The 13564-nt window shown below is 39.1% G+C and overlaps 1 protein-coding gene across 1 annotated transcript in view; it reads left to right on the top strand.

Moving 5' to 3' along the window:
- The window catches only part of LOC133546666 (zinc finger protein 316-like), a 62678-nt gene that overhangs the window by 35116 nt on the left and 13998 nt on the right, over positions 1-13564 (top strand). The window lies entirely within an intron of this gene.

Below are 13564 nucleotides of genomic sequence, written 5' to 3'. Positions count from 1 at the left end.
TGATTATTTTCATACATACATGATTTAAAGTAAAATACGGTTTATATATTTGAAATATAATTTTTGATTGATTGGTTGATTGATACTTTTATTAGTAGATTGCACAGTACAGTACATATTCCGTACAATTGACCACTAAAGTTTTCAACTTGTTTAAGTCGCGGTCCATGTTAATCAATTCATGGTACAAATATATACTATCAGCATAATACAGTCATCACACAGGTTAATCATCATAGTATATACAATTAATTATTTACATTATTTACAATCTGGGGGTGGGATGAGGAGCTTTGGTTGATATCAGTACTTCAGTCATCAACAATTTCAAACTCTCTGCGACCTCGTTGGAGACAAATACAGCGACGGCCCTCCTCATTAATCGGACCAGCAAGAGCTCTTTCCTGAGAGCGGCGTATTCATATCATCGTTCCGCCTTGCTGCCATGAGACATGCTTCAAAGCCCAAATGTATGCGTTTATTCCACGCACTATTTGACCTCTTTTTTACAGTAGAGGAGTGTCCCTTTTGGTCGCCCTGAAAACAAACCTGCAGGAACACGAAAGCGCATCCTTGACCAGAAAAAGGTTGAAGGAATCCTAAGTAAGTTTTCCCAAACTGAGGGTGTTTTCAGGCCAAAATTGGGTAACAATAATTAAAAAGAAGTTCAATATGAGAAATGTTGATCCCTTATCGATTACAGCAGACTGGAAGTATAACTCAATGTTACATAATTACAATTTGTGATTGACTAAAAACTAGCGTTATGATGAGCAATATAGTGTTATGTCCATCAACTTGAAGTGTGGTTGTGTGTATTAAGGATTTTGCGTAAATGAAGGCTTTAAACGGCAATAAAAAGCATTAAATACATTGCCCAGAGGCATTTAAAAAATGTAATACGATTGTAGGACATGGCGGACAGTCAATATGTCAAACGGTAAATGAAAATTAACTTAAGAAGGTTACGGTCATCGAAATTGTTAGTCTTCCTGTGTGTTTCTTTTTTTAACTGCGGCTCTCAAACTGCATACAAGAGGTATTGTGAGGTGGGAACACGACAAAAGCACTGCTTCAATAAAGCAAAATGAAACTGCTCTGGGGGCATAAACTTTTCCATTCTTTGGTCACTGTAGGCGTGTAGTCCTTAACTGTGACACCATGTCAGGATAATGGAAAAGCTGAGCTTTTTTCATACACTGAGTCGTTTATTTCAATCATCTCCACTTTAACACATATGAGCTAACTTGCCTAACATTAGCAACTGTTGTGACGCAATTCCCTCAAGTGATCTACGCTAGCGAGGCAATTTTCACAGCAGACCACAACTCTTTTATTTTCTGACATTCCCACCATAAATGAATACAAGTTCCTTCAGCTGCCGGACACTTGATACATACTTGCTATTTACTGTAAACATTTTAAACAGAGAAGGTGTAAAGTACAATACATTCAAAATGTTTAATCGCCATAGCTTTTTTTCAAATGCATCTTATTGGCATTTTTACCAATATTGTTCTGTATTTTTCTAAAATGTTTAAATAGATCATCCATTTCCAAACATGCATAATTTGCAATCCTGGTATGATGTTCATTTATTATTCCATTAAACCTTTTAACTCTTTTAAAACAAATTGTATCCTGATTAAAAATGGTATCCTCCAGTTTGTGGCTATTATAAGTCATATTTTCAGAGAATATATATATACTTACAGCATGTTTCAAACAGACACAACTAAATAAATGGCTAATGGGTATATTATATTGATCATCTGATGCAGAATGGGATGTTTGTTTAGAGGCTTTAAGTGCAGTTCTCCTTTAATATTTTTGATAGTCAGAACCTTTTAATTAGCGATTGTCTACGGCCACGCACACAGTCAAAACATCAGATGCTACCCCACAAAAATAAATCAATAAAAATACATTTTCCAATCAAACAGCTTTGTAAGCCAATTCTAATACACTAGATAGTAACAGTTCATGTAAACCTTTCAACTAATTAACTTGTCTAATGCTTGCAACTGTGTGTATACAGATAATTGTAAGCTTTTGACTATATAAAAAAAACAAACTATATGCAGTCGCACATGGGCATTACATTTTTTCAAGTACCAAAAAGCATTACATTTGAATTTGCATTATTATTGTTATTGCATTGCATATATTTGATAGCTGTAGAAACTGATGTGGGACAAAATTACGAATGGCTGATGATTATGTTCTTGCCTTGCAGCGTATGTCCTGAGATGCGGCACCTTTCCTGATTGGGACAATATTGAGGAGGCCAAGCTCAAGAAAGCTTTGGTAAACAAAAGTCAGGCCAGAGCCGGTTTTAAGTAGGCCCTTGTACCTGTCAAGTTCATTCTATGGTAGGATGTTTCCTTGGTAAACATTTTCAATATTTTGGTCTAGGTTTGTAAAAAATGGCCCTATGATGTAGCTTTTAGTACCACGTTATTCTGTGATAATGCATATTGAGGTATGCTGTGCCAAGCAAATTTGGCACTGATGCAACATCACTAACAAGCTAGCGGCTAATATCCCTTCACACTGCAAAGTTTTTTCCAAATAAAAAAAATAATGCAACCGGTAATGACGCAGTACGTTACTGCTTACATAATCAGGTATATTAGTAGCTTTTGTAACCAATTTCAAAATATTTTAATGATCATTTATGTACCAAATGTTATATTGTTATCGCAGGAGGCTGTTCTATTGTTTACAACAGTGTTTCTTAATCATAGGGCTGGGGTCCACTGTTTGGCTGCGAGTACCCCTTGGAAGCCGCCAATAAATATCTGTTTCTTAGCTGTTGTCCGTCCATATGGGCAGGAATGGTACTCTGTTGTCTTACACTTTAGTGTAGAAGGACTCATTCAGTGTTTATATTTCAGTTGGTCCCAGACCCTTGTGTAGTGGAAAAGTTGGTCGTGCCCCAAGGTAAAAATGTTAAGTATCCCTGGTTTTCACTGTGATTATTTTTTGTATGTAGACCAGTTCCAGACAGCACGGTTACCCTCACCCTCTTACTGAGATGAAGTCAAGTGTTTTTTTACTGAGATGAAGTCAACTGTTTTTTTAAATAAGGGACATGGTTTGCTCAACAAGGAGTTAAAAAACTACACCTGACTTTTTCACAATAACAAAGTGAGTACTTAAGGTCAAATTCATTTATTTTTGTATTTTTTTAATTTTTTGTATATTGTTTTCTATGTTGTTTTAAGTATTGTGAATGTCAATATGTACATGATGTATGTACTAATTAACTACATTTACATTTTTGTATTTAATCTATTTTTATATTATATTTTGTATTTTTGTGTAGCCAAATAAAGTGATACACCTTTCAATATTCGAGTATTTGTTTAGTGTTATTTCTAATTAAGTCAGATGAATATTTAAATTGCACTCTCAATTTGTTCTCATGATTCTCAAATTTGAGATATGATAATAAATTTAAGAGAAATAATCAAGACATGAAAAAGACATACATAAGATCTCTTTTATTGCTCATACATCTAATTTCTTTCTCTTTTTATTATCCTTCAAAATAAATGAGACATAATTGAGATCAATGGCATACATATATGAGCTCTCGTCAGTGTATCCCACTTCTCAAATATTGCTCAAAGGGTTGTCTCAACTCAACCTCCTTTGTCTCAGTGATGTCTTGTCTCTTTTTAGCTTATTTATTGCTCCTAAGGGTCCCTTAGGAGCAATAAAAGAGAAACAATTGATCACAGAATTAGACAGATATGAGAAGCTCAAAATGTTCTCAAGATACGAGATTAAGCAACAGTTGAGCAAGCAAATTTTTGCTATGGGATTTATCTGAATGTAGCAGGCCAATTCATATGTTAAAGGGGAACATTATCAGCAGACCTATGTAAGCGTCAATATATACCTCGATGGTGCAAAAAAAAGACCATATATTTTTTTAACCGATTTCCGAACTCTAAATGGGTGAATTTTGGCGAATTAAACGCCTTTCTGTTTATCGCGCTGGAGGCGATGACGTCAGAATGTGATGTCGCCGAGGTAACACACCCACCATTTTCATTTTCAATACATTACAAACACCGGGTCTCAGCTCTGTTATTTTCCGTTTTTTTGACTATTTTTTGGAACCTTGGAGACATCATGCCTCGTCGGTGTGTTGTCGGAGGGTGTAACAACACTAACAGGGAGGGATTCAAGTTGCACCACTGGCCCGAAGATGCCAAAATGTCTGCCGCCAGACCCCCATTGAATGTGCCAAAGTGTCTGCACATTTTACTGGCGATGCTAAGGCAGACATGACACAGAGATGTATGGATAACCTGCAAATGCATTTGCAATGATAGTCAACGAAATCACAAAGGTGAGTTTTGTTGATGTTGACTGCCGGCTAATCGATGCTAACATGCTACGCTAATCGATGCCAACATGCTATTTACCGGCGGTGCTAAAGCAGACATGGTACAGAGATGTATGGATAACCTGTAGATGCATTTGCAACTATATTATGTTTCCTTCCACTCACATTTAATGCGAAAAAAACACTTACCAATCGACAGATTTAAGTTGCTCCAGTGTCAAAAGATGCGAAAGTCCTGATTGTTTGGTCCACACATTTTACCAGTGATGCTAACGCAGCTATTCGGCAATGCTATGGCTATGAATAGCGTCAATAGCTATTCGCTCAATAGCTTCAGTTTCTTCTTCAATATTTTCATACTCCAACCATCTGTTTCAATACATGCGTAATCTGTTGAATCGCTTAAGTCGCTGAAATCCGAGTTTGAATCCAAGCTAATGTCACTATATATTGCTGTGGTATTCCCATTGTTTGTTTACATTGGCAGCACTGTGTGACGTCACAGGGAAATGGCCAGTGTCTTTGCAGAGAGCGAAAATAAGGCACTTTAAAGCTTTATTTACGGATATTCCGAGACCAGTAAAATTTTGAAAAAAAATACAACAAGCCACTTGGAACTGATTTTTATTGTTTTTAACTCTTTTGAAATTGTGATAATGTTCCCCTTTAAAGCTACTCAGTCAACACTCAATATAGTCTTCACCATTTGTTTACTTTTTAACAAAGTTGTGTTTAGTCTTTGTTTTATTAAGTCCCTGTTTAATACTTATAAATGAACATTTCTGGAAGTTAAACCATTGACTATCATGTGAATACATTTTCAAAAAACTAAATTCCAGACTTGAATTTTTTGTCATCATGCTGTACACATCTTTCACCCAACCACTCACAAACTGGTTGTAAGCCTTGAGTGATTCGAAAGCCTTTAACTCTTCCATAGTATAAGCACTCTTGGAACAAACCAGATAATTTAGAATGTCTATGTGTGGTCAGCAGTCATTTTAGTTTTACAAACTTCGTACGGATCGATACCGATGCTTTCTGTCTTGCTGTCGTATCTTTGTCTCGTTTGTTTATCCAAACCATCTCTGTACCGCTTCTTTGATGGTCTACTGGCCATTTGCGTTGGTTTTGTAAGATTACTGATTCCGGTTTTGTGCAGTGGAATGAAGCGAAGTGAGCAAACAATGAAAGCTTGCCTCTAAAAATGGCAGCGCGCAAAGCATCATAGGATGGGGTAATCGACTGTGAGAACTATGTATTGTACGTATGCACTGCATTAGAGGGTGGTAGTAACTGACTCCTCGATGTGCACATCCTGGTGGTGTGTTCAAGAATTATAACAACAAAACAGTCATTTTACCAAGTGATCTACATCCTTCCCTTTTAGTTAAGCGTCCTTACAAAACACAAAAGAAGATAAGTGAAATGAATATCCACATGTAACTGAGATCAAATCTCTTAACTGTGTAGGGTGAATACAAACAATTCACCATCTGTATGGAATATCTAAACAAATCATAGAACAGCTAGAAAAATACTATCTCAAAATAAATCACAGGTGCATTTTTCTTTTCTTACTGCACATACTTTGGATTGGGTCTGCAAACTCGACCTGCACGTGTTTTGTAAGCTGTGTCAGTCCGCGTCGTGAATCTGGGTCGAATTGGTGATGTACTTTCCGTTTGCCTAATCACTGTCTTTTCTCTCAGTGGTGTGGGGGGGACCAAGTCCACCATGGTATGTCTACCATCCTGAGAGTCTGCTTCGCCGTTCTGGAACGGTGTTGGTGGTTGTTCTTGAACCGGGACGATGTGGCGACGATTCCTCCTGTATCTTCTCCCATCGGACTGGATGATGTAGGAACGTGGCTCTTTGCACGACTTTTCCACTATTCCAAGTCAGTCATGTCCAGCAGGAGTCTGCATACGGATCACTTGCCCTTCTGCCAAGGGAGTCAGTGGGCGACTTGACTTGTCGTAGTGACATTTCACTGTAGTTCTCTTGTCGACTAGTCGAGCGTGTACTTGTGTTGAGTCTTTTTCTGTTGGATGTAGTAGTCTGGTACACACTGGGATAGCTGCACGCGTTTGTCTTGATATTAAACGTTCGGCAGGGGTACCAAGGTCTGCATCTCGGGGAATGTTTCTGAGGTTAAGGAGGTTTAGGAAGACATCAGTTTTGTCCCGGTGGGATTTCTCCATCAGTTGCTTGTCACTCCTGACAGCTCTTTCCGCAAGTCCATTCGACTTGGGAAACTCTGGGCTACTGGTGGTGTGGATGAAGTCCCGCTCCTCAGCAAATTTCCTGAATTGCTCACACTTGTACTGTCTTGCATTGTCAGATAGCAGTGTGTGTGGTGTACCGTGCACTGAAAAATGTCTTTTCATTTTGGAAATTACAACTGTCGCTGTGATGTTTTGTAGGTCAATTTCAAACCATCCAGAATAGGAATCCACTATCACCTGGTAGTGTTGTCCACGCCATTCAAAAAGGTCTGTAGCAACTGTGACCACGGAAGGTCTGGAACTGGATGGAGATGAAGTGGTTCTTTCTGCTGATGTGGTTTTGTGCTGTTGCACACTGTGCAAAAAAGTAGTTCTTTAGTGATGTCTCGTGACATTGATGGCCAAAAGATGATACCTCTTGCTCTGCGTTTGGTCGCTTCAAAGCCTGGGTGACCTCTGTGTACAATCTTAATGTACTCTTTTGGTAGTGACGTTGGAATGACTGCTTTCTGCCCTTTCATGACAATTCCATTTTCCACAGTGAGTTCATCTCTGTAGGGGAAGAAAACTTCAATGGCAGGCTGCAGCTGAGTCTTTCTGGCAAGCCATCCATGCTGGATAACTGTACTGAGTCTGCATTACTTCAACCTCCTCCATGTGCTTCTTGAGCTCTTCCAGGCGGGCTGTAGAAATGTAGCTCACAGACATGACGTCGAAAGAACTACTGTCAGATGGGCTCTCACTGTCTGTTGCATTAGGGGCTCTTGAAAGAGTGTCAGCTAAGTACATGTGCTTTCCTTTTTTGTAGATTAGGCTTATGTCATAGCTTTGCAAGCGTAGCAGCATCCGCTGAAGACGGGCCGGGGCATTGTGAATTGGTTTCTTCAAGATAGTCCCCAACGGTTGGTGGTCAGTTTCTACTGTGGTGGCCTTGCCATACACATAGTCTCTGAACTTGGTGCATGCAAACACAACAGCTAGAAGCTCCTTCTCAATTTGAGGGTATTGACTTTCTGTTTCTGTAAGGGTGCGGGATGCAAAGGCTACTGGCCTTCCATTTTACATGAGGCAGCTCCTAGTCCAAAGCATGACGCCTCACAGGTCAGCCTGACTGGCTCTTTGACATCTTAGTAGGCCAATACTGGTGGAAAGGAGAGACATGCTTTCAGGCGGTCGAAAGCATCTTGGTGTTGCTGGAACCAGCACCATGCGGTCTCTTTGTGAGTCAGCTTCCTCAGTGGCGTTGCGATGTCACTGAGGTTTGGAATGTGCTTGCCAAGATAGTTAACCATTCCCAGGAAACGTAGAAGTGAAGTGACATCTGTGGGGACTGGCATGTCTGTGATAGCAGCAGTTTTGGAGGGGTCAGCTTTCAAACCTTTACTTGTGAAGATATGACAAACGTAGCATACTTGGTCAAGTCGAAATTTGCATTTCTGCGGGTTGAGTTTGAGGTTTATTTCCTTCACACGTTCTAGAACCTTTTTTAGGTTGGCGTCATGCTCCGCCACATCACGGCCTCTGATTATGATGTCATCGACAATGACTGAGCATGGATATCCAGCAAAGAGCTGATCCATTGTGCGCTGGAATACTCCGCTTGCTGAGTTAATGCGAAGGAATCTGTAACGTCCAAAAGGAGTACTGAATGTTGTCTTCATTGAGGACTTCTTGTCCAGGCGGATCTGCCAGAATGAATTTTTTGCATCTAGCACTGAAAACATTTGTGCTGCTACCTCCTCCACACTTCTCATGGGATGGTGGGGCCGTTTTAGTGCTTCATTTAAAGGCCTACTGAAAGCCACTACTACCCACCACGCAGTCTGATAGTTTATATATCAATGATGAAATATTAACATTGCAACACATGCCAATACGGCCGCTTTAGTTTACTAAATTGCAATTTTAAATTTCCCGGGAGTTTCGTCTTCGAAACCTCGTGTAATGATGACGTGTACGCAAGACGTCACAGGTTTTTAGGAAGTATGAGCGCTGCACACACACACAGCTAAAAGTCGTCTGCTTTAACAGCATAACTATACAGTTTTTTTGAAAATCTGTGTTGCTGAATTTTTTGCAATTTGTTCAATTAATATTGGAGAAGTCACAGTAGAAAGATGGAGTTGGGAAGCTTTAGCCTTTAGCCACACAAACACACAGTGATTCCTTGTTTAAAAATCCTGGAGCTGAAACTTTCCTATGGATCAGAGCGCGGTCAAGAGAACATGGATCCCGACCACACGTCAACCAGCAGGTTTCGGTGAGAAAATTGTGGTTAAAAAGTCAGTTCTTACCGGAGAAAAGCTGAGCTTGTGCCATCCATAGATGCCGTCGACTCCCCTGAAACACTGCGCGTCAAGACAGTCGTGGAGACACACCTCCGACTATCAGGTACTATTTAACTCACTAAAACACTGGCAACACAATAGAAAGATAAGGGATTTCCTAGAATTAACCTAGTAAATATGTCAAAAAACTTCGGAATCCGTCCCAATGCAATCACATTTTTTTTTATAAAACTTTTTTTAAATAATTTTTTTCTAGTCCGTCGCTATTAATATCCCCAAACACGAATCTTTTATCCTCGCTCAAATTAATGGGAAAATTGTTGTTTTCTCGGTCCGAATAGCACTTTTTGTTGGAGGCTCCCATTAAAAACAATGTGAAGATGTGAGGAGCCATCAAACATGTGACGTCATCGTCTGCGACTTCTGGCATTTCTCTTAGCACCGAAAGTTGCAAAATTTATCGTGGATGATCACTACTAAATCCTTTCAGCAAATATATGGCAATGTAGCGAAATGATCAAGTATGACACATAGAATGGCCCTGCTGTCCCCGTTTAAATAAGAAAATCTCATTTCAGTAGGCCTTTAAATCTTTGGGGTTGATGCACAATCTGATTTCTGATTTGACTTTTGTGTGCCCAGCGACCATGGATGACACCCAAGCTGTTGGTTCGGTGACTGAAGTAATAACGTCTATGCTTTCCATGCGTTTAAGTTCAGCTTTCACACAGTCTTGCATCGCTACTGGGATGCGGTGGGCCGGCCTAACAACTGGCGGCACATTGGGGTCCACTGTCATTGTGTAAACAACTGGTAGTTCTCCGAGCTCTTCACTGAAAATATCTTGGTATTGTGTGAGGATCCGTGCGCTGAACTCTCCAGTGTTCTCTGTGGTGACATGGTGCACATCGGGACTCAACTCGACTAGCCCCGTACGCAGGCATGCACGGAAGCCCAACAGTGATGTCACATTCTATCCACTGTGAAAGATGGCAGTAAGTGGCGCTGTCCCTTTAAAAAGCATGTCAGCGTAGCTTCACCTTGTGTCTCGATTTTGGCTCCTCCGTAAGCCACCAAATGTGTGCTTCTGTGTTGTTTGGCGAGTTTCACGCCGCTGTTTACTCTATTGAAAGTCTTCAGTGACATTACATTGCATTTAGCACCTGTATCCACTTTCATTTTGGTTGGCATGTCGTTTATGCACACTGTGACAAATCCTTCATCTTGGTCTCTTTGTTGTGGATTTACAGAGTCAATGCAATTTTCTATTTCCAAGCCATCCACGTAGAATGTGTCATTTTCACTTTGGCTGTGTTGATCCACTGTCACATCATGCACAGACTGTCCATAGCACTTGTTTGTGGTAAACTTGGACTGACTCTGTGGCTTTGACTTGCAGCATTTTTTGTACAGATTTTGTTTCTTGCAGCTGTTTTCATGTTGTAATTCTCGAACACACCACCAGGGTGTGCACATCGAGGAGTCAGTTACTACCACCCTCTCATGCAGTGCGTATGTACAATTACTGTCCTGCTGAAGTCTTAATTAAAGCCAACTTATTCATGCAGCTCGGCACAGTTCTTCCAACGGGTAACCACAAACAACAACAAAACTGTCATTTCACCAAATGATCTACACTGTCCATTTTAAATTTTCAAAACAAAGACATACAACTTATTTTCGTAAAAATATTCAAATATTTAACAATGTATTGAAACAACAGTAGCATAAGGAAAGAAAAAAAGAAACAAGATAAATATTACACTCATGATATTATTTTTGTCTTTGATGATAATTTGTTTTATAATGTATTTTAGAATGTGGGAGGTTTTCATGTTCTTTTTAAATTTCAATTGGCATTACATATATTATATCTATACATCTATATCTGGCAGCACGGTGGAAAAGGGGTTAGTGCGTCTGTGTCACAATACGAAAGTCCTGAGTAGTCAGGGTTCAATCCCGGGCTCGGGATTTTTCTGTGTGGAGTTTGCATGTCCTCCCTATGTAGCAGATTTGAGCGTTATGGAGCTATTACCATTGCAGTACAACGTCTTCATTGTTTTGCAGAAAAAAATTGCCGAAGCCAAATGTGTCAAGTGTCTTGAAGATACTATCATGTGACAATAGTCTCTGTGTTTTCTCCTCCGCCACTCGGCTGTGACGTCATTCCCAGCTTCTGGCGTAAACGAAAGGCGGCAGAACAGAGCAGTACTGTCTTGTAACGTCAAGTGTGCTAACTGTCGTGAAAGCACATCGACAGAAAGCCGCGAGCAGGACGCTAATAAGTCAGTCTTATTATTTGTTCTACAGTTTGAAATATTTTCGTCGTATAAAATACATATTTGATTCTTTAGTTAAGGATAAAGTGGCCTCGATGCGCTAGAAGCACTGTGCCGCTTCTCGTGCTATCTTTGCTTGTTAGTTAGCTTAGCTCGCTAGTTAGCTTAGCTTGTTAGCTGCTAACAGAAGACACAGAAGTTATCAACACATCGCTAAGTAGAGATCAAGTGTGAGAGTAAAGTGTTGTGATTGTGTGAAAATGTCTACATTACAAATGTTGAGAGCGTTGGTGGATCAGCGACTAACTGCTGCCGTTGAAGAAATATTTGTAGTGTTAGAAAGAACGATAGCAGAATACCAGGCGGAACTTTCTAGAACAAAAGAGGAGAACAATCAACTACTGGACGCTGTTTTCACGAAACATCAAGTTGTGTTACACAGAACAGGTTTGTTTGCTTCTTACTCTCGAATGTTTACTAACGTTATATTTGATTGTTAACAAGAAATGGACATTTGGTATAATTGAAGTGAATGGAGTAGCCTTGTCAAGTGAAAGTAAACAATCTGGCATGCAGATGAAAGAAGATTCATGGAACAGAGTATTGTAACTAAAGAAGAACATGGATAATCAACAGAAAACATTCCTAGGTTTTGTTGCAGAGGTAGTCAGCAAATCAATACAACAGCTAAAATTAAAGTGTCCGTTTGCAAATTGTTTAAAGTTAGTTTTTTTCTTACAAAAAAATATAACTCGATCGTCACCAGCTTGCTTATGTTACTATTAGTGGTTTAACAGAACATATACATATTTTTAAATGTCCATTTTTTTCCACAATTACTAACTGAGATAGGTTCCAGCGACCCCGAAGGGGACAAGTGGTACAAAATGGATGGATAATTAAATTGAATAAAACTGGTTAGGAATTAGTTTGGCGTTCATGCTAGTCACTTACTGCTGTCTCGTACACACACTGGGAGCGTGTGCACGTACACAGAAACAGTCCGAGAGAAGCAACTAACACTTTGCAGTCATGTTGTTGTTGTCCTGATAGAATATACATTCAATGATATGGGATGTACGCCTTGCTTTTTTGCTAGCAAATGTTTTCATTTAATACTATAAACATTTGGTGGCACAGTAAAAAATTAAAAGTAATACGAAGTGTTCTATATAACAATTATAATATCAGCACTCAAACAACAATATACAGTAACACACATGTGCACTCATACTAATAAGACCTCATTCAGCTTTTTATAGCCAAGTAATACTATAAAAGTATAGTCCAGTAGCATGTATCAGTAACATAACATGACTGACAGCACATGCATGTCCATTACTGATCATAATGCCACGCATACACATGCCAGAATGAGAAGTGACACTGATAGGTTTTCAATGGAGTCAGTCCCCAGGAACGGTGATTTGTTTAAATTAGGTAAAAAATCTGATAATGTTAACACAATGTCTAAAAGGCAAACATTTATTCATGAAAGCAGAATATGGCTTTTAGCACAAAATGATGTAACTCCACACATGCAAAACATGTGCACGCACATTAGCTTTGTGTGTTGATCTAACGCAGGGGTCGGCAACCTTCAGCATACAAAGAGACATTTTAGCCTGTTTCCCCCAAATAAAACCCACCTAGAGCCACAAACTCTTGTTAGATTCCTAAAATGACGATAACACCACTTATAGTTGTGTTACACTAATGACATCAAACATGTATTTGATGTATTTCTGGGTATAACAAAGCAAATCATGAAATTATTTTGAACATTAGAAACAAAATACACTCTTCTTTCCCTTATTAATGAATACAAAAATAAAAATCAACTCATTCCAACATTCTGAAAGCATACAACTACAGCATATTTATTTGACTAAAAATTGAAAACAACTACCTGGTCATCAATAAAAACAGCAAATTAATAAAAATGTAAGTAAATAAAATGTTTGTCTTTTTGATCTGTCATTGCTAGGGGTTGACCGCTAAAAACAATACAATTGCATGGCAGCAAGAGATGTCGCATAAGGGCTGTGACATACATTTACATCCACAATATATTCACATGGGTTTTATTTTCCTATGACAAGATCCCAGAACTCTCCAAAATAACAATTGTTGAATTCAAATGAACTAACTAAATCAAATGAAATATAATAGATCAAGTAACCATTATTTGTTGACATTTGGTTTCAAAGCCAAAGGGAGCCACGACGGAGGCATGAAAGAACCTCATGTGGCTCCAGAGCCGCAGGTTGCAGACCCCTGATCTAACGCTAGCTATCATTGAATATAGATTCAATATAATCAGAATTTGTGGGGAATATAGACACTAAAATGTTCTGGTAAACCACTAATGGTAACGAAACATGTCCTTTGGTGGTCTTAATTTTT

This window comes from Nerophis ophidion, unplaced genomic scaffold (genome assembly GCF_033978795.1).
Source record: "Nerophis ophidion isolate RoL-2023_Sa unplaced genomic scaffold, RoL_Noph_v1.0 HiC_scaffold_36, whole genome shotgun sequence".
NCBI lineage: Eukaryota > Metazoa > Chordata > Actinopteri > Syngnathiformes > Syngnathidae > Nerophis > Nerophis ophidion.
Note: the sequence above shows the minus strand (reverse complement) of the source record. Positions and strands in the feature narration are given on the sequence as shown.